The sequence below is a fragment of the Anthonomus grandis genome, chromosome 14, assembly GCF_022605725.1.
Source record: "Anthonomus grandis grandis chromosome 14, icAntGran1.3, whole genome shotgun sequence".
Classification (NCBI taxonomy): Eukaryota; Metazoa; Arthropoda; class Insecta; order Coleoptera; family Curculionidae; genus Anthonomus; species Anthonomus grandis.
In genome coordinates this window covers 15800363-15823010 of record NC_065559.1, presented here as the reverse complement: position 1 = coordinate 15823010, position 22648 = coordinate 15800363, and the positions used below count along the sequence as shown (strand labels likewise).

Below are 22648 nucleotides of genomic sequence, written 5' to 3'. Positions count from 1 at the left end.
TAAATTTAGTTGTCTTGAATGTATTTTTGCGGGGCAAAACCACAATGAGTTTGGGAAATGGCCTTGACATGTACTTTTGCCAATTCTGTTTGTTTGAAAACTGGTATCAGTGGGAGCTGGAGCCTACTAGTACTGTCAACTGTATTGTGTACTTAGTATTACCGTGTAATATTACCCCTATCTTTAATAAATTAAATTTAAAATCTCTCGAACAGATAACTTTATTAACAACAGGGATATTTTGAAAAAATGTAACTTTAAGCTAGTTCAAAACATCGATTTAATTAAAATTTGAGGGTTTAGACACCGTTCTCAATGCAATTCTTAACTGTGATAGTTTAATTTTAATCCATATTTGTTCTATTACTCCTTTAGCTTAAAATGTACCCACTTAAACAGTTTTCTCACTAACCAAAACTCTTTATTTTTACTCTCGACATATGTGTTGCTAACGATGTTAGCATCGTCGGGAGAAGGTTAAAACTAAACTAAAACATCTTAGTATATAAGGCCATTTATAAGTAGTTTTAGTTTAGTCTTAATCTTCTTCCTAAGATGTTACGTCATCGTTAACGAAATATTTTTCGAGAGTAAAAATAAAGAGTTTTGGTTAGTCGTAAAACTGTTTTGTGATTTATACCTGTAGATATTGTGTTGAACTCTCGGTAACTGCTATAATATAAATTTTGTTTTAAAAAATTAAATCCTTAAGTTCACTAAAATGCGCCACTGGGAACCTGAAATTAGTAACACCCAACGTAGAGCGTTCATTAGGGGAGTTTCTTAAAGAAAAAAAATATAGTTATTAATATAAAACATAAATACTATGAATGTCGTAAAAACTTCAAATAATCTCATTAATGGAATTAAAAACTAAAAACACAAAATTGCATTTAAATTTCTTTTTGCACTAAAAACTTTACCAGGATTTTCCATCGATTGGTAAAAAAAGCAGCAATATAGGCTTTTTCTCTGATATATTTTGATCTCTCAGTTGAGAAATATAGTCTATATTTTTCGTTTACCGTCTCTAATATTAATTTTTGTCCCAGTAGTACTAACGATACGTTTAACGGCGGTATTTGTACTGTCGTTTTGGGGAATTACACTTGTACATAGAACATCCCGATATACAGTTCAACACTTATCACCACGGCATTTAAAGATCTGCACCGGGCTTCATCCTGAATAATTTTTTATTGCTGCTCGGATTGCTGGCAAATTTTTTCTTATTCGGTTTTAATGTTATTTATGACCCTCTCTGTGTTTTATTCAAACTTGCAATTTTTTGGTTTTTATGTCTTCAGAATTTGTTGGATGTTGTGAAGAATCGGCAATATTGCCGCCTACAAGCTGCCCTAGTTCAGCAACACTTTTTCGGACATATTGCTAAATTCTAATTTTCTTGGCGAATAAGGTCTTCACCTGGATTGCGTCTTGTACTTCTGGCCATCATTGAGAATGTTTAAACACTTGTAAAAATTCCAAAAACTGAATATAGTTAGTAAAACTTTGGAAAGCCAATTTACGTGCGTACACTACTTAGCTAGCGCTTTCTCAGCAGCCTTTGGTGGTGTTAAATACTCAAAATTAGATAAAATTTTTATGGCTTTTCTCTGCAGGTTTGATGACATAATGTATGATCTTTTAACGGTAAAACTCAAAACATCATGTAACTTCTCTGATGTAATACTAGTAAATGCGACTGTTACATTTTCTGGTAACTGCTCCTCAGATTCAAAAGAATGTTAGTATATTCAATTTTTAACAAAATCCAAATGAAGAAGTTCAGAAGGTCAAATCCAGAGATCGCGCAGGCCTTGACTGAAGGTTCAAACCGAGTTTCCAGAAAATCGCTGCAAAAGATACTCTGGAACCTGTCTAGAGTTACACACCTTCTTAATAATTAGCCATTTAATCATTTTGCAATAAACAATAACTTAAGGCATAGTATTTTTGGTTCTTAAAATTTGACAGCCTTATTGAATTCAAAACATATTGGTTGTCGGGATATTTTTTTAACTCGCGAATTTTATTCAGTCCAGTAATAATAAGTATTTCGGGCGATTAAAAACGCCATTATTAGTGACCATAGAGAAAATAAAATAACGGGCATGAGTAAAGTTAAGTCCTTACCAATCCTAGGTTAATAGGGGTGATATCTTTAAACAAAATAAATTGAATCGACGCTACTCTTACACTTCTTTTGATTGTGATTTATTACCTGTCAGAGTTGTTCTTAGCCAATGGGTCTCTACAATGCAAATTCACTCAACAGTCATCCTTCTCATATTGTTAGACATAAACTCGAACATCACATAAAAATAATAAAAAAAAAACAATATTTACTGTTCTGTCAACTTTTGGCAATAATAAAATATACTCACCGGGGAACTTCCGTTCCCTTACATCATCTCACGTCAACATCAATTTACACAATGTCACATTTCAATATATACATATGTCAAACATGTTATCTTCCTTTATTTGACGACTAGCTAGTGTCACCTAGAATAGTAAGGGCTTCCCTAGACGCTCCACTGTCGTTAAACAGTAAGCATTTCAACGAATTAGACATATATATATTTCTACTATAACCTTCTGTTTATTTGTGTCAATCGAGCCCCAGGTAAGGCCCCCAGTCTTATCAGACAGCACTCGAGGAATTGCGCATTCGTTCTTAATTGAACAGAGGCTTTCACACCTACTTGTGCGGGCATCTTCAAGATGCGCAAAATAAAAACAGATCTGTACAAACTTACTCATAATGGCCACATATCTACTCAAGATCAACTATTTCTGACATATTCACCACTATTAAATTTAGCAGCCTGATTTAACCAGTAAACACAAGTCTTTTTCCAAAACACCAACTTACACACATTTCTCTCAAACGTTGCTTTCTGACTGCCTGGCCAATTAATATTTTTGGGTGTCCCTTGACTCAATGAATATTAGAGATCTTTAGCCATATACATTATTATATACGTTATATAATATAAAAAAATGATAAAAATAAAATATGTTTTACACGTAGTTGATCCCTCAAGGGTTCTCAAGACCTGTAAAATATTATTTTGTATTTCTTTCAGACAAAATATGTTTTTAAATGAAATATCCCTTTAAATTTCCATTCTTTCAAATTCGAGTCAACTTCAAAAAAATTAACTTATATGGTTGCTTTCTTTCTGGGAAGCTATTAAGATACAATGGTGCTGTATCAACAGTATTTTTGTGGTATGAAACGTAGCACGCCAGCATATTAAACTTTTTTTCATTGGTATAATGGTGTCCATGCGTATTCGACGATAATAATATACTTTTAAGTATTTAACAATATACAATAAAAAGAAAATTGATCAATAATACTGGAAGACCAACAACTCGATAATCACAGTAAGAACAGCCTGTCAGATAAGATCAGTGACAGGTGAAATAAAAATATCTGTTTGCAATGCCTGCTTAAGAAAAATAAAATGCATTTTTCGTGGTTATTAAAAAAAAATAGATATGTGATATCGACATCGTTGAATTTGTAATAAAAAAATGGAATTATAGAGAGCGCCAAATATTTATGGAGATCTATCTGATCCCAGCTACGTCTTCCGAAACATTGCTATAAAATAGCGAAAAACCCGACAACAGCGCCTAATACAGATGAGGTACCAGAACCCGGTACCTGATTTTCTGGGTACCAATGCCGATATCGTCACAACGTTTTCTTTGTTTCCGACAACAGTGGCGGCGGTGTTCGCTTCCGGCGGTGTTCCCGGGTTATTGACTCAACGGGTCTCGGAAATCCGATATCGCAGCGCGTCATTTTATTCTGGGTTAGATTGATTGCAAGCTAGGCCATTTACCGGCAAATTATTTTCAAATTCTACCAGACTTGACACATTTTACTATAAGAAGCGATACTTATTTACTCATTAGTGAACAGTGATTGTAACTACAACGATTATAAATCAAAAGAATTCATCTACTTCTTCATTACAATAGTGGATAGAATAATATTGTGTCCACTATTGGACTGGCTGTTGACCTGAAGGCCCTGTAGTAGTTATGTCCTCGAATGTCTCTTTGCTTGTCTTGTTTTGTTTTTGCATATTATACGGTTGTTTATCGCAGGTTTTTCGGCTATGTGGTCAAATTTTAAAATATTTTATATTTATATAGTTTTACGGCTATATGCAGAGTGGTCCAGGAAGTACTGCACAGAATTGAAGAGATAGATAAAAAAAAATCCAAGGCGAAAAGTCCTGAGCCATTTTTTAATCCAACGTACCGATAATATGAAATACAAGCATAAAAGCAAGGTTCAAAAATTGGAAGGGGATGATTATTAGTTGCGGCTCGCATTTTGCAGGCTATTTTGCGGTGAAGTGAGGAAAAGCCAAATTTTTAAAGCATGTTCTACTCTAATGAATCATTCTTCACTTGTGAATGATATTCTACCATACCTAATGAGGATGAGTATGCTTTGGAAAATACTCACGCTACGTTAATAAAAACTTCTAGAGAAAGCAGTAAGTCAACATATGGGGCGGGACCGTAGGTGGATCAGTATAGTTGTATCTCTTGCCAAAAAAATTGAACCTAAGAAACAACTAGTCTCACTATTCTTTTCCATTTTTTCCTTTTCCTTATTATTTATCCTGATAGGGCCATTCTTACCTAATTTTCTTACAATAAATCCTTCTTGGGTTGCTGCAAGAATTTCCCAAGCAAGATCACCCAAATGGTATCAGCAAGACGGCACTCCCGCTCATTACACTGGTCAGGTAAGAACGTACTTGAACCGCCTCCTGCTCTGGCCTCAAGGTATCCAGATCTAACCCTTCTGGACTTCAACGAACCTGTTGAAGAAGAAGAAACATTGGCTCGATCAATGTCAGCAAGGGAGTTACTCACTCCAGAGAAGTTAGAAAAGGTGCGGCAGAATCTGCTTAGGATTAAAAAATGGCTCAGGACTTTTCATTTTAGATTTTTTTATTATTTACCCCTCCAATCCTGTGTAGTACTTCCTGGACTCCCGGTATAAATCCACCGATGTAGTTCTCGGAGGACTGCCCTATATAATTTCCAAAGTGTGCAGCTCGACTTCCAATGTAGTCTTTATGTCATTATATAAAACATTTCCCAGCTTTGCTTCTTAAATGCCGTTAAGGATGATTGATTTATCTTTATCTTTTAGGAATGTGTCATATGTTTAACCTAGCAGTAATTTTGATTTTATCTGATCAAGTTAATGAAGGAACTTATATGGTTTAAATGATTTATTTAAGTAGGTGTTTTGACGTTTTAATAGTTGTTCGTTTTTTTTCGAATTTTCGTAGTATTATGACATTAAATTTAATAAAGCAACAATATTTTTTTGTTTTTTTTTTACGTAGGTATAGCATCTACAATTCTTTTTTTCTGACTGTTAAAAATGTGGTAATTGTTTATCAGTCCTGGTCGATATTGTCAGAGGGTCGCGAGGCATTAAATCGACGTGCACTGGTCGTTATCATATGCATTTGCATACAATGCCCTTTGTGTAAATTACTGGCTGCGATGTCAGAGCATTATTTTATTAAGTTGTTTCAAAATTGATTCTGGCATTATAACCGATGATATGATTGATGTTTTTTACTATTGGTTCGATTCGCGATAATTATAATTTGGTTTTATTTTAAACTTTAACTAAAGTTTATAAATCATTAAATTTTTGAATAATAATTCAATAAAACTATTTAATATCATTTGTATGAAGTATTAAATTTAATAAATGTTTAATAAATTACTTATTTAAAAATACATTTTTAATCATTATTACACACTATTACACACCTTATTTTCATACTGGCTCCCATGGCAGCTGTCTCTATGCTTAGTAAAAAGATTTTCTTTCACTCTTTTTTCTCCAACGAATTGACAGGAGCAGATGTTTCTTTTTAGAAACTTTAAAATCTCTAAATTAAAGAATTTTTGAGAGAACATTCTAATATCGAAAAATACATTTTCCCACTGTGTATTTTGTAGTTTCATTTATCATTATCACTTTTTCAGCTTACCCAACTTCAAGGGTAAACCTCCAGAAGTTTTTCATAAAATCTTTTTATGTTCTCTACTTTGTTATCTTTGGCTTATTTTAAATTCATAAGCTAGTAGTGTGTTAGTGGTGATTTAAGTTTTAATCTCCATTTTAATGTAGGTATGTCTGTTCGGGACTTTATGGTTTTAGGATTTTATTAGAAGAAACATTGGTATTGTTGGTACTAGTAATGTAGGAGTTGAAATTTTTGACTTGAATACAGTAGTTTGACTATTCCCTCTATACCTACAGGCATTTCTACTAGGCATGTATTATGTAAAAACTATATGTTTAACTGAACTATATTCTAGAACTAGTGTTAAAAAGATGAACTAAAAAATGTACCAGAACTACTCAACATGCACCGTTTTGTAGATCGTTAACCCATCACATCGTAAATGTTTGATTGCCTATTTAGACGACAAAGCCTACCAATCATTTCAGGCAGAATAGAAGGTTATTTTAAAGATACATACCTATACATCCCTATACATCCACCGCAGTGATGTCCACCGCATAACTCACAGACCGTATCCGCCAAAGCGTTCGTTTTCCATAATACCTCTTTACCCCGCAATTATATTTAAATGCTGGTTGGTGTGCATTCTATAATCGACATTCGTTTTTATTTCTATCTTAGCAACGAACCCAAAACTTGGCAGTTCGTGAAAGAAATAATTGCGAGTAAATTAAGGGTTACTCTTAACCGTAAGGAGACAATCGACAAAGCGTTGAAGTCTAGACTTAATACAAAACTAACTTATTTGAGAATGCCTTAAGTCTCTCAAATTAATTCTTGAGAATTATGGACGACTTTTTAAAAATATGTGTGTAATTGTGGATTAATCGGTAACAAGCAGTTATGTAGCAGACAAAAAAAAGATTTTCTAGTACTAGAACCGGAAGTTACCGGCACCAACATTTTTTCTAATATTACAACTTAAAATATATAAATTTTTATAAAATGTTCATAATAATCATTAAACCAAAGAAATTATTTAAAACAATCACATCCCATATTGTATAAAGTAGATTTTATTGCTTAGTTTACATTTTTTGGGGTGATGATGATACTCTAGGCAACTAACCTTTAACTAGAAAAATGTGGACTTGCTGACTTAAAATCTTCATATTAGTCAGTATCAGTAATATCATTTAAGTCTACACCCGTTTATTCTGTATGTTTCTGCTATTAATCCAGATACTTACAATATCAGAATTTACCGAATTTACCGTTTTAATCTATGTTTTCTAGACATATTCACAATTAGGATCATTCAAATTCATTTTTTTACTAGCAACTTTTACAACGATCAATCTATATGTATAGAATTTTGAGTTTGTAAGATAAAGAATTAGGGAACTGTAAAATGTAAAAAGTTCTAAAAATAACTACCAGAGAGCGTAACTTCTATATTAAATTTTAAAATTGCATTTTCTTTAAATTTCGCATAATAAACTCATTTTTTTTCACATTTTTAAAGGGAACCAGTGAATCTATCATTTTCGTAAAAAAAAATCAGTAATCCTAAAAATAAAGACAAAGGTGGGAGGCGTTTAATTGTCGCAATAACCTGCTTTGACTTCTTAACGGTTTGACCTATTTTAATAAATTTGGTATCGTTGAAAAGAGCATTAATGAATAACTTAAATAATTCCAAAATATAGTTAAATTCTTCTTCGCCAGAGGGCTAGGTTTTGAAACCATGACCCAAAATCAAATCAAAAGTGTCAGGCCAAAAATGTTAAATTCAAATCCGGTGGCGGTAAATAAATATTTTAATTTTAATATAAGTGTTTTTGGCGTTTGCCAATTTTTATTATAAAACAATATTAATCAAATAAATTAAATACTGATCTTAGTGATAATTACTTACATTATATATTTAAAAACCACGATACTTAAATTACTGTTTAATTATCTTAAATTGTTGATTATGTTGATACATGTAGTCAAGTGTAAGATGACATAACGTACGTACCTGGAAAAAATAAATGTGTTGAGCAACCAATTTCCTAATTATGTTATTTTATTTAGTATTTAGATATTTTGATTATTAAAAGATTTAAACATTTGTAACTAGTTAAATTATTATTTAACAGCTATTTATTATATTTGGAATATTATTACGCATTGTGTCTGTCACCCACTAGCGCAATATAAATTTGCTATTAACTGCTTAAATAGATAGTAAAATAGGATATTTGGAAAGGTATAATTTCATACTATAAATAGTACAGGAAAACGTAGTTTGCAACATACAGATCTGTAAGTGGCTCAAACACTCCACAATACAAAAAGATTGCTCTGTGGCTCAATCACTCCACAATAAGCAACTCGTTGGTAAATAAATCTACGTTATATGGCCATTTTACGTAAAAGGAAAAAGATGATATGCAGCTCTAGCACTCTGCTTTTATTAAATGAATTATATGTAAATATTTTATGTAGATTAAACAGGTATTAAATGTTTTATGTCAAATATTATTATTATCTTGTCAAACACATATTTAAAATAAAATGTTGAAATGTAAATAGCAACAACAATAAAGATAGGAAATAAAAAATAATAGATAATGAAATAATAATAGGAAATGAAAATTGGATATGCTCCGTGAGAAAACTCACCAGTATAAAAATAATCCAAAATAAGGAACAAGCACTTAAACCAAATAATATTCACGCACGGTACTTTCACTTCAAAAGTTGAATACCTTTTAAAAAGATCTTTTAAGCAAAGTTTGAATCTCAGGTCTCTTAGACGGGATGTTTATGAGATCGAACCTCAAGTATCGAATTACTCTTGTATGGCTTGTCCATAAATTCTTTCTTAATCTTAATAGTTATTGCGGCGTTAAAAGAAATGCGATAAAGTGTTTAGTCTAGTTTAATATTTTTTAAAGGAAAAAAACTTACATCTTACAAAAGATATGAATTTTTCTTAATGAAAAACTATCCAAATGAGAGCCAGTGAAAACCGTTTTTCAAAATCTCGTTTCTAACCTCATTGGGAAAATGAGATTAGTAGATCTTGAAAGGCCAAGAATCGCGCGGTACATTTAAAACTATTAAAAATTTAGCTACAAAATGAATAAGATGTTAAAGGGGCGATTGTGCGTCTAGAAAATATAAATCATTAAGAAATATATGTCATCAGAATTCCATTCATCTTGCTCCAAAGGTACTAACTATCCTGAATTTATAAATTAAAGAACATTAATGCTTACATTTAGTTTAAAAAATAAGTCTAAAAACCCAAATATGTATATTATATCCAATTATATTTCGTCCTCGTTCCGTAAATAAGATAACAACGTAGTCTCTCTATTCATACCGTACACCACGAAATGTAAAGAAAACAATCTTTTGGTCCCAAGAGCTCCCACGATGGTCCGGATGCACATCCAGTTCATTCTCTGTTTTCGTGCCGTAAATCGCGTATCGTTACGAGTAAGTTCAAATTTGTATTTTCCCCTTTTTTTACAATTAGTTTCATTTTTTTCAATTAGTGCCTTAAAAGACACGTTATCCTAGTGTAGACCCTGATAGTGATGACTATCTAGTACAAGATCTTAAAATAAAAAAATGCAAAAAAAAATGCAATCGAGTATTAAGGGCTGGGTTCCTTATCTCGATTTCGCACATGGTCTATTTCAAGGTCGACACAGGACAGCGGAATTTTGTTTTAACAAGGGATGATGACGGTGTGGTCTGCATAGGGCCAATGTTGCCGATGTGCAATCGGTGTTGCCGTCAATGGCAGGTAAATTTATTTATTGATTCTTAATTATGATATTAATGACTTTTGTAAAATATAACATATTTTACATAGAATTAATATTTTCAATTTTCTTATCAATTAGTAAAAAAAATGGTTCTCTTAAGTCATAATAATAAATTTAAGAACGATGAAAGCAACATATTGAACAATTGTAAATTATTATGTTTATTTCATTTTTTGTTTTTTCTAAAATATTATGACAATATTTATGGTTAATGATTTAAAAGCTTATTGATAATAAGTTTTTAAAATATTGCAGCATGTTTACATAGAAATAGGTTACAATAGATTTTTTTTTGGTAAGTAGTCAATTAAAATCCAAGCACTTCAAAACTTTCTTTTCTTTATTGCCAATGTTTCAGCCTATATTACACCTTCTTCAGGGCACTATATATGTTTTCAAGATGTTGTGAGTTTCAAGTTTGGAAGTGCTTCTAATATCCTGGAGAAATCCCATCCTGTGTGATTCTTTTGTCAATGTGATCCAGAAATTAATTGATTTTGTGTGTTTAACTTTGCTAACTTTTAAGGGTCAGGTTGAAAAAGGGGTTGGGAGGACCTTTGATTGTCGTAAAATATTTTCAAAGGTTTAATTGAAAATGTCATATTTAAATTATGTATACTATTATGGTATACTTTACCAAAATTGTGAATTTTCTAAAATATTATAGCATATTTTACATAGGCTAAAATTTCATTCGCTAATTTAATTGCTTAGGAAACTATTGTTTTACAATATTAGGATATATTTTACAAAGGAGTAATAAGAAAGACACCTAAATATTATAAAATATAAAGTTTTCTAAAATATTATGGTATATTTTAGATCTACAACCACTGAATAAAGCACCTACCTATGTAGCATAGCATAAAACACAGAATGCCCTCCTTAATATTATTCATAAAGATAACGTAATTAATTATTATAATTGTTCTGCTACAAATGACATAATAATACTGTAAAGTATTATAATATATTTTACATAGCAAAAAGAAAAATAGGATACTAAGTTTTGTAATATATGATGGTATATTTTACAAGATTTGTTGTTGGCTCTCTGGAATATTATGGCATATTTTAGATTCACAACCATTAAATGCCCGGACTTAACATCATTTATGCAAATGATTGATTATGATCTTGAAATTTTGCGAATTATTATAGTATATTTTTGCAAAATCTGTTGCCGGTTTTCTGATATATTATGGCATATTTCAGATCCACAACCACCAAATGCTAACCCTAAATATTTAAAAAGGTCAGGCCTAAATTGAAAATATTCGTCTGCTTAACTATACTCACATAAAAATTTTGATGAGAAAGATAGCAATGGAAAGACAAGGGCAGCAAAAATATTGTGTATATATTTTACAAAACTTGTTCATTTTTTAAAATATCATTGGATATTTTAGATCTCCAATTACTTAAAAAATGCCTTTCCTACTTACTCAATAATCTCTTCTTAAAATTCATAGAATATATAGTATTATCCCTCCCTTTCAGAGGAGAGCTTAATGTAAAATATGATTGGGAACTTTACAAAGTTTGTTGTTAGTTTGCTATAATATTATGAGAGGTTTTATATCCACGAACATCTATAAAATGCCCTTCTTACTCAAAAAGATTTTTTATTGATCTTTTCGTAGATTCTTATCGGATAGTAAATATTATACTGCCTTTTATCCAGAAGAGCAAAAATTTGCACTGTAACGCCAAAAATACATACAGAACTAGCAAATAGGTATAGTTTTTGTTCCGAGTCCACCTTCTGTATATTGTTGAATAAGTCTTGAAATAAATTCAGTGGCTCAAAGATACTCGAATTTCATGGCATTACAAACCCAGATTGGAGCTGCCCTCTTTGCTCTGTATCAATTAACAATAACTCTGATATCAGAAGAAAAAAGGGGAGGGTAACAATCTTATGTGGAATTATTGAGTAATGTTAGCGGCCTGCTTTTGAACTTTCATCATATACTCCGTAATACATATAAATATATTAATATCGGATCTCCGTAAAGAATTGAAAGAGATTCTAGCAAATGTTTCTGCAGATAAATGGTTGTTCTGGAACGTCCTTGAAGAGTGGCAGGAGATATTATAAGATTTCTGGTTTGGTTTTTAATGTATGTTTAACCCACATATTACATTCCGCAAAATTCAATTCCCTCTTAGTCGCTCCAGCAGAGCTCCTACCAAATTGTCGGGTCCTTGGAACAAGATCATGGTTGTCGACACGATGGGCAATGTTGCAAATTCATCCAATATGTTCCAATAGTTCATCTACATACTTTTTTGCCAATATAGAAAGGGACTCGAGAAATTCTTAATTTCTTTACAAAAAAAACTCAAATTCCAAAATATTTTCGATTCTTTTTAAGGATTAAACATTGTAAAACACATAATTAGTTTATGTATGCCCAGCTTTTTATAAGCCAAGAATAAAATAATTGATAAATAAGACCTTAATTGTGTCCCTCCACTGCGACCCTAGCTCTATTGTGGCTCACTCCTAGGTGTTTATACTTCCCCAATCAAGTCCGCCCTCTTTAAGAGTTTGATAATTTTACTGGGAGATCTTCAAAGATAGATTAAGAAACATTTTCTTATTTCCAAGAATAGAATAACGGATCATCATATGATTTTCTTAATTTCTATGGGTGCATAATAGCTTAGATTTGTAGGCCTTCATTAGCAATATATTTTAGAATGAAAGGAACTTTTTAAAGTTGCTAAAGGTTTAGTTGTTACGACTCTTGCGAAAATTAAAAATTAAATTCATATTTATTAATTCGATTAATGAATTAAGAATTCTTGGGAGGGATCATGTGATCAGGTTAATTATGTGCAAACATTGGTTATGGCATCATTATATTAGAACAGATTTCTTATAAATCTGCAATATTATTAGATTTTGGCTCTGCTCAGAGGAATCTAGGTTTTTTTCCCTTTAAGGATTGAAGACTTTGAATCTTTAAAATAATTATAAAGTCGTAAAACTTTTGGTCCAGGTAAATTACAGCCAAATCTTTGGTCGCCATTTTAAAAAAGATGAAAATGTAGAAATTACAAAATCTGTATGAAAACAATTTTAGGTTGGATCCAAAGTTTTGTGTAAAGTAGGCTGATATTGATACTGCCAAATATCCATTTCATACAACACATAAGTATATACATCATCACCTATGGCAGATTGTAAAGATGTATCAATAAATATGACTGAATTAGGTGCCAGCTGCAATTCGAACACCTTTGCAAATTTTTGCAAAATAACTGTTGCAATGCTGATATTAATGCATAATTTTTTGGAAAATAATCAAATAAATCATTTTGTATTCTAATTTTTAGAAATATAACAATATCATTGTTATTTTGTTATTACTAAGTGTTTAATATTGTCTTCATGAAATAATTCTTTTATAGATGTATATATCACAAACATTAATTTAATGTTTTGTATTTTAATACCTTTGTTTTAAATGTTTTTTTATTTTTTAGTCTACAGTTGTACAATTAACTATCTTTAAACATCTACGTTGTAATCTTATTTACGGAAAGAGAACGAAATTGCTAAATCAAACGAACTTACCTGTAATAAAGTTCGATTGTAATTATATGAAATCCTCGTTAAGTAAATAAGTTCCGCCCACCCTGACTTACGTCCCCTATGGTTAATTGTGTCAGCTGCAGTTCACTTAAGTCTTCAGAGAATGAGTTGGATGTGCATCCCGTCCATCGTGGGAGTTCTTGGGAACAGGGGAACGGGAGATTGTTTTCTTTAAATTTTGTGGTGTACGGTATGAGTAGATAGTCTACGTTGTTATCTTATTTACTTCACGAGGACTTCATATCATTACAATCGAATTTCAGGTAATTCATTATAGGTAAGTTCGCTTGATTTAGTAAAATCATATGTACAGTATTGTGCAAAAAGATAGCAACATTGAACTTTCCTGTTATATATCTTTTAGTATCTATTTTATAAGTAAGGTTTATATATTATTTACAAGAATAGTTAGAGCCTGTTTATATTTTCATATTATCATATTTTTTGTATCATAATAAATAAAACATCAAATTGTTTTTATGCAAATTTATTATTTAAAAATATAGCAACAAAAAATAGTTTTGATTCTAAAAAAAATATAACCCAACTAAATGAAAATCAATTCAATATTTCGTGTAGTACCCCTTCTCCTTTATAACATCTGCACATCGTCTTGGCATGAACTCAATTAATTTCATAATATAGTCATTGTTCACTTCTTTCCAAGCCTTTTCCACTATTTCAAAGAGAATATTTGTATTAGAGCATGTTAGGTGCCTGATTTTGGTGTCAATGTAATGCCATAAATTCTCTATAGGGTTTAGGTCTGGCGATTGAGATGGCCAGACCATTACATTTATTTTTTCATCGGATAGCCACCTCTTAACAAATTGAGAAGCATGTTTTGGATCGTTGTCATGCTGAAATATGGCTGTTACTGGCATGACTTCATCCATATATGGCACTAAATGTGTTTGCAGAATGTCTTTGTACATGAAACGATCCATTTTGCCCACTATTCTTACTATGGGTCCCATGCCACGAGCCGAGAAACATCCCCATACAAGAATATTTCCCCCTCCATGTTTAACTGTGGGGCAAATGTATTTTTTGTTTAATCTTTGTTCACTGGGGCGTCTGACGTACATCACTCCATCAGTCCTGAATAAATTTTATTTAGATTCATCACTAAATACGACTTTCTTCCAATCAGCTAAAGACCAGCGGACATGAGATTGGGCAAAGTGAAAACGAGCCTTGACGTTCTTCTTTGAGAGTCACGGTTTTTTTTGCGGGGCGACGAGCAGGTAAGTTGGCATCAAGTAATCTTCTCCTTACGGTACTGGAACTGAGGTTTACTCCTCCACCCTCTTTTAATTTTGCCAGAATTTGGAAAAAAAAGGATTTTCTTTGGAAATTCGTAGCAGCTGCCTATCCATCCTCAAATTTGTTTTTCTGGGTCTACCAGGAATGGGCGCCGGTGCAGCTGTTCCAGTAAGGCGAAATTTTTTGCAAACTCTGGATACGATTGACCTGTGAAGCCGTAAGCTTCTTGCAATGTCACTGCCTAACACCATTTTCGTAATGCTGCACAATAATTTTTCTTACATCACCAGAGACGTTTTTTGAGCGACATATTTTAAGTTAATTCTGAGATTCAAAAATAACAACTTTACAGCAGGTAAATCGATATTTAACTGATAAAATAAATGCGAAACAAGAATGTTGCTAAATTTATGCACATTGTCTAAATAAACAAACATGAAGTTCCTTACTCTGCATTGGCATTCTTATGATATCTCGGTATATTTATAAATAATACAGAGGCGTGTACTTAAAAGTAAAGAAATAATATGGAATAAATAAAGGAGCAAATAATATTTTTGAAAACATCGCTTGTTGCTATATTTATGCACTACTGATGTATGTACGCGGATAGTCAGTGATAGTTTAGTGAAGTTCAAGGAAAAAGTCAGAAGTGTGAACAACTCCCTAATAGGAGAATTTCGCCTGAGACCAAGGGAAAATCGGCCATGGAAAGGCGTATTGTGATAGTAGCCGCCGAATTCAAATATACTCACTAAAACAGTTCTTTTAGTATCTAAGTTGAAATCAAAGGACTGAGCAATCTCAGTCTCCGCCCGACTCGCTCAAGCTTTGTTTTCTCTGCGAGTGGGACTCGGGCTCTGCCTCCGCCCAAACATAACTGGCAATCTTTCCCCGAAGCCTAATTACTCTTTCCTATCTTGAAATGAGTTAAAAATCTTTTAATCCAACCACAGCACCGAGATGCTACAGAGAAAAGAAGTATAGGAGCCAAAACAAAGGAACAGGTAGCATCCATAAACCTGCCACGAACCGGAAAAATAGGCAAAGTAACGAACAAAATGTTACTAAATGTCCTGGCATCGGTAGAAATCAATCCCCAAATTAGTATTAGATAAATTTCTTAACGCTTGAGTCATCAGTAGCATTCCATAAACCCAGAGGTATGTAACCTGATAAATATCATTATCATAGAGGTAATTTATACCTGTTATATGTCAAAATACAAAACCACACACGTGTGTTATTTCGCAACGAACCAGAGTCAGCACTTCTGGGAATTGGCAACATTACTATTTCGGCCGATTGGCAAACCGGTGACCTGATTCTAACACCGCTCTACTAATTTGTATAAATACAGCACACATAATAATTTTGAGTTAGTTTTGAAAGATTACTTTTAAGTTGCATATTTGAATTTTAAAGTTTATAATATTTTAATTAAATAATAATTATCTTATTAAATAAACTTTTTTTTTAAAAGTGAAATCGAGGTTTAACGTGATAACATACCTGACCTGTAAAATATCCCATGTTTTCCATTTGTTGCTTTTTTAGGATATACCAATTAACTTATCCAATTAACAATAACAATATTAAACCATTTAACAATATTAACTTACATTAAGCCCTTACTCATCAGGATTTCGAGCGAAGGATAGATTTTTTTCCACTGGCTTTTAAACATGTTAGCAGAAAATCCTCAATTTCTTTTAAATGTGTTGTGGACTGACAGAGCCACCTTGGGTAGGGATGGGCAATTATAACTACTTAATATGCACTTTTTGGCCCGAAATAATCCGCGATGGATTTAAGAAGTATCAAGGGAAATGTAGAGTAAATGCTTGATGTGGGTTGGTCCACTTATTTTGGACGGCGCATTAAACGATCAAACATACACTGAAAATCAAAACATGGTAATTTTACAGCAAATAAAGTAGGTGATATGTTGCCAGCAAAGAACGGGGTAAACTTATTTTAGTACTGTAAATTTAGTAATATCTGTAAAAATGTGAATTTGTTGTTTTGTAATTTTACAGTGATCTTCTGTAAAATGTAAGCAATAATTATGGTAGTTTTTAGGCAATATTACTATAGATTTACTGTAGTTTTGTATTTTTACATTTGCTTTAATGCAAATTTAACGATTATATCCGTAAAAATCCTGTAATACTTAAGCATTGTTAAGAGACCCTGTAAATTTACTACAATATTTTTGGTGAAAAATGGTGGTATATTTGCTGTGTTATTATTTTTTCTTTGGATTTAATACATTTTTGCTGTAATATTTCTTGAATAGAAAATAATTTTACTGCTTAGCCTGTTTTAATTTTTGTGCTATTATCTTAGTGAATTTTATTTAATTTTTCGGCCTTAATTCTGGTAATTTTACTGCTTTAATTCCGTATTTTTTAAAACAATCTGTAATTATACCTATATTAGTTTTTTTTTCAAATTATTTATTTAGTAATTATTAAATTATTCAGTTTCTTTATAAAGATTTTTTTTTAAATATTTAAGCCTTTATTACGTTTAAAAAAGTGACCAATATATCAATAAATTACTCAAAATTGTGGGATTATTCCAAACATAAAAGCTTTTATGAAAAATAAAAAATATATTTTCTTATACATCGTATCTAAAGATATCGTAACATAACAAATTTATATTTTATAGAAAAGCAAAGAATAAAAAATGAACTTCATTTTTTACTGTTAAATATGTGTGATATGTTTAATATTTCTTATGTAATTTAAAAGTTTAATTTCACTAAGTTGTAGTTCACTAAGTGAATATAAACAAAAGAACGTTAATCACATAAAAATTGTACAAACATGTTTTGATGCAACATTGTTCAAAAAATATATATATTTACTTAAAAATATTGACAATAAACGAACAGGAAAACTAAAAACATCAAATAAATTTCTTAACTAAAAGTAAATAAGAAAACATTCCTAGTTGGAATTAAAAAAATCACAAAAAAAATTAAGTCAAGAAAAAACGAATATATAATTATATAATTTTATAACAATGTAAAGCCGCGGTTATACCTACATATCTTTTAATTTTTTAATTAATGATATTACTTTTTTTTGGATGCTGACACTTTCTTTGATTTGGTTCCGGAATCTGGATGGTCGTTCAGTACACCACTACCTCTGTATCATTTCCAAGGTGGTGCTTACATCTTTGGGAAACTTAACACCAAAATTATAATATAAAGCAAAACATACAAGAAATGCATCGCAGAAAGTCGAGTAGCTTCTCTTTGGGTCGACAAATTGTTTTTCTATTGCTGCATAGTACATTTTCTCCCTGTTTACATCTGAAATTTGTTAATTAAAATGTAATATTTTTCATATACAGTATATGCAGTGTGTCCACGGATTGAGTTTCCATAAGGTGTAAATGACAAAAAAAGTTGAGTTGGATTACGGATCTGGGAAACTGCTGCATGGTCCGAAACTAAGATGTGATAAGAATGAGTCAAATAAATTAATATACATGCTGGTTTTGGACTGATTTTAGAAAACATCGCTAAGAATAAAGTGTCTTTATTTAAAGAGATATCAAAGAAATGGTACAGAAAAAAGTTGTTTGTAATGAAAATTTATAATTGAATCCCAATGTTCACACAATTTTGACAGTTTATATATAATACTTTAAAAATGCTTTAACATTTTGAATTGTACTTTAAGTTGCACTCCTTTCGGTGTTAATCATTTGTAACAGAATAAAATAAATTAAAGTTAAAATAATAAAAGACTTATAAAATTAAAAAGGAACCAATAAAAATTTTAAAAAAATTTACTGGAGCTGATTTAAAATAAAAAAGATCCTGATTATTAATATTTGACTGTATAAGCGGCTCCACGTTTAATAGTTTTTTGTTCTCCGCTATAAAATTGCCGTCAATGATGTCATCAGTTTTAAAAGTAAGACCATCATTAAAATACAGCCCTGATAATTTATCGTAATCTATATTTAATTCCCTTAAGTCCCTTAAACAATATACTTTTCAAAGTCTTATCAATTATAATTTCTTTAATTTTGCATATTTTAAAAATATTATATTCATTTTTGCTGGTTACTAGGTTGCTAGTTAACATGCCAACACTATATAAAATGCCCCTATAAATAATTTCACTTGACTTATATTTTATAGATTGATTATTGGCTTCGGGGTCCAAATAAAGTGCAGTAACACTGCAGTAATTGATGTTTATTGGTTAATTAATACAACAAATTTTTAAAGTTATGTGAGTGTTAACACAATTTTTAAAATAGCTATGTTTAGACTCAAATCTCAAAGTCCAGAGTTGTCTAAGTGGGCCAAAATTTATGAAATAGTGAACGTAGTCTAATAAATAATGATGCTTTGGTTTTAATGGGTCATTTTCAAATAAGTTTGATCTTTGACGAATATATTTTTGTATTAAATTTCCTAATATTGCTACTGAATCCAAAGATATTTCCAGGCTCATTATGAGTGTGCAGATCTGCCTTAAAGTTAGTAACATTTTCCAATATTTGTTGTCAGATAAAACAGGGATTTTAGAAAATACTATGAATGGAAAAAAATTAAGCAAAAATATATTTTGTGAAGCAGTACCAATTAGTTTTTCGCATTTTTTTAAATCTGGTATATTAATTTTAATACCCCTTCGAAATTTTTTTTTTTTTTAATTTTCATTAATATCTTTATAAGATAAAATTTTGTCATTTACCAATTTATTTAAAATTAGAATTAGATCATACTGAACTACCACTTTAAATATCGTGTGCAAGGCATGGCGGTAACCCAGGGTTGCATACATAAAAATAATTTAAATCATTTAAAATTGAATTTGACTTTACACCTCTGTAAAAATCACCTGTAGACAATACAAAGTCAACGTCATGAGAATAGGATTCAGCAGTCCGAAAAATAAACTTCTGTTCATCCTTGAATAAGGCATTGTTTTTATACCTAACACACTCGACGAAAATAATTGTTCATATTGAAATTTTCTAAATACCTGCCAATCTGGTGACCAAAATTATCTCCAACCACTGCTAATAAAGATCCCTTTAGGTTAATTTGTTCATTAATAGACGATCCTGGGGTTTCCAAGATCTTTAGTTCATCTATTATTGTTTTAAAAATTTTAGAAAACCCAAAAGTTTTAATATCTTTTTCATGCAACCAGTTGAATTTGATCTACTTTTGCTCGCTGCCATGGATTAAAATTAGCGAGGGTCATATATATGCCTAAAATCTTATGTTTTTTGCGAACCCAATGAGTTACAAACTTCAAAAGCATCTTGGTACAATATAATTTTTAAAGCATTTTTATTTTCTTTCCAAAAATTGTTTGCCCTACAACTTTAGTAAACCGATTTTAGTAAACCGTTGTCCTTATTATTTGCTTTAAAACAAATCAGCATGATTATTACCCATATTACGATTTTTTGCATGATCAAATGAGTTTAAGGGAGGGTTTCTAAAAAAGTGAGTTCTTAAAATTTGCAGTTTTGTAAAGGTGGATTTACATTTACAAATATTTACGAATGGGCACTTTACATATTCATATTTCCGTATATGGTCATACATATGAATTTTAAATAAATGTGTGTTTTGAAAATGATTTAAACTTAAGAAAACAATTATCACGCAAACAATTAAATGTTTTTCTAGTAGTATTATATCTGTGAAGGTATAAGTGCCCATTATATTTCTTTAGAAGGTTAAACGAATGACCACAAAAGTTACAGCAAAACATAATGCCAAAATTTTCTTGTTGTGTAAGTAAGATGGTTTAATAGTAATCTATATTGGTAAATTGTACTTACCCCTAGCAAACTATTATTTAACGTTTAGTTTTCAACGCTGCTATGTGTAATGTTACTCACATCTACCAAAAAAGATAACATGGCTTTAATAACTTAACATCAAATGACGACAGCGAAGACTAAACAATAATGTCGGCGCCGAAAGATGTCAAAAAAAGTGTGTTAAAACCTGAAAAAGATTTAAATTTAAGCAAAAAATTATCACGCAAACAATTAAATATCTTTCTATTATAGCATTATGTCTATAAAGTCCCATTGTATTTCTTTAGTAGGTTGAACAAATCACCACAAAAGTTACAGAGAAACATAAATGAAAATGCATAATACCAAAATTAAATAAGCTAAACATACCTAATACTAAAATTTGCTTGTTGTGTAATTAATGTATGGATAAATAGTAATCTATATTGATAAATGAGTACTTACCCCAAGCAAAATGTTAACCGTTTAGTTTTCAACACTGTCATATACCACTCACATCTACTAAAATGATAACACGGCTTTAACAACTCAACATCAAATGACGACAGCGAAGACTAAACAACAATGGCGGAATGGCGGCGCCGAAAGATGCTATAGCTGCCTCATGCGCCTTTACAGGTACCTGTGATTTCACAATAATGTAAGCAGCGAATTTCAACCAGTTTTACGGTAATTTTCGAGAGGTTCTGTAAGAGTGCCGGGTTTTTTAACCACACAGATGAATTTTAATGCAAAATTACTATACCGACATTAAAAACGCTGTGATTTTCCTAAATCTAGTATTATTTAAGTTAATTTAATAAATATAGTAAATTCACATTCTGTCATGGTAAATTTCCTTTAATTATAACAGTTAATACTGCTGTAAAATTGCCGACACATTTAGAGTGACGTCCATTTCTTAGAAAATGTTCTTCCAATTTAATGGAAGATATTCCGCTTCTAATTTTAATGGATATACGTGCGCAAAAATATGTTTTTCCAGCATGATGGTTGTCCCGCCCTTCATGTTCGCCAGTATTTAGACACCACTTTCCTTGAGTGTTGGATCGGAAAAAGAAGCCTATTCCTTTGGCAGGTATTTAACACAAGAATTTTTAGATGTTGCTGATGATTTTGTAATGATTCTGTTTATAATTGCCGACATATTGAAACCTAATGAATATTTCTAAGTCTCCCCTTTTAACCTACCTTGATTTTCTCTCTCTGGGCAACTTCCCGCCAGGATATGGTTGCAAGAAATAAGAATGGCATCTTGAACATACCAAGAGCTGAAATTGAGACTACTGTTCTTTCAACTCATCAGCGTCACTTTCTTTTACCTTTCACGGCTTTTATTAAAAAATTTCTTAGAGCCACAAACTAACTATAATATCCCCTTGATTATTTTTTTATTTATCCTCAAGGTTCTTTTGACAGGCGAGTGCATAGCATAGTTGGTACGATGATGAGGCAAAGAAAACAATCGATTTACCCTCAGATTACGGGGTGGAATATTAAATGAGATTTCATTAAGTAGTTTGGAACAAATTACAAGGCCATTCAAAAGTTTATAAATAAACATTAAATTGTTCTCAGTGCGTCTCTTAAGTAAACTTCGCATATTCAGCAAGTTCATTGCTTCATCATAACAATGGTCATTAGGAACTGGAATGTAAAGTTTATAAAGGCGGAATCGTATAAATTTATTTTGAACTTTTTCCTGTGTCATACATTCATGTAAAGAGGAGACCAAATTATTGACCCAAACTCCAACAAAAAGACAATAAGTGATGTGTACAACTTCGCATATTCAGCAAGTTCATTGCTTCATCATAACAATGGTCATTAGGAACTGGAATGTAAAGTTTATAAAGGCGGAATCGTATAAATTTATTTTGAACTTTTTCCTGTGTCATACATTCATGTAAAGAGGAGACCAAATTATTGACCCAAACTCCAACAAAAAGACAATAAGTGATGTGTACAACCTTTTGCAAATTTTAACCGACAGGTCTTTACAATTTCGCAGACAAAACCAAGGACCTTAGATGCTTTAGTTATAATAGTATTCACATGGGTATTAAAATTTAATAAAATTGTTCATCAAAAAAGATACC

The 22648-nt window shown here is 31.2% G+C and overlaps 1 protein-coding gene and 1 long non-coding RNA gene across 7 annotated transcripts in view; one reads left to right on the top strand and one right to left on the bottom strand.

Annotated features, from left to right (window-relative positions):
* LOC126744529 (AF4/FMR2 family member lilli) overlaps nucleotides 1–22648 on the top strand; it is a 343999-nt gene that overhangs the window by 220368 nt on the left and 100983 nt on the right. The window lies entirely within an intron of this gene.
* On the bottom strand, nucleotides 17640–21135 carry LOC126744531 (uncharacterized). The gene is made up of 3 exons (XR_007663218.1): nucleotides 20994–21135; nucleotides 20568–20736; nucleotides 17640–18060 (listed from the first exon to the last, which is right to left on the bottom strand). It is a non-coding gene; the product is annotated as an uncharacterized LOC126744531 (long non-coding RNA).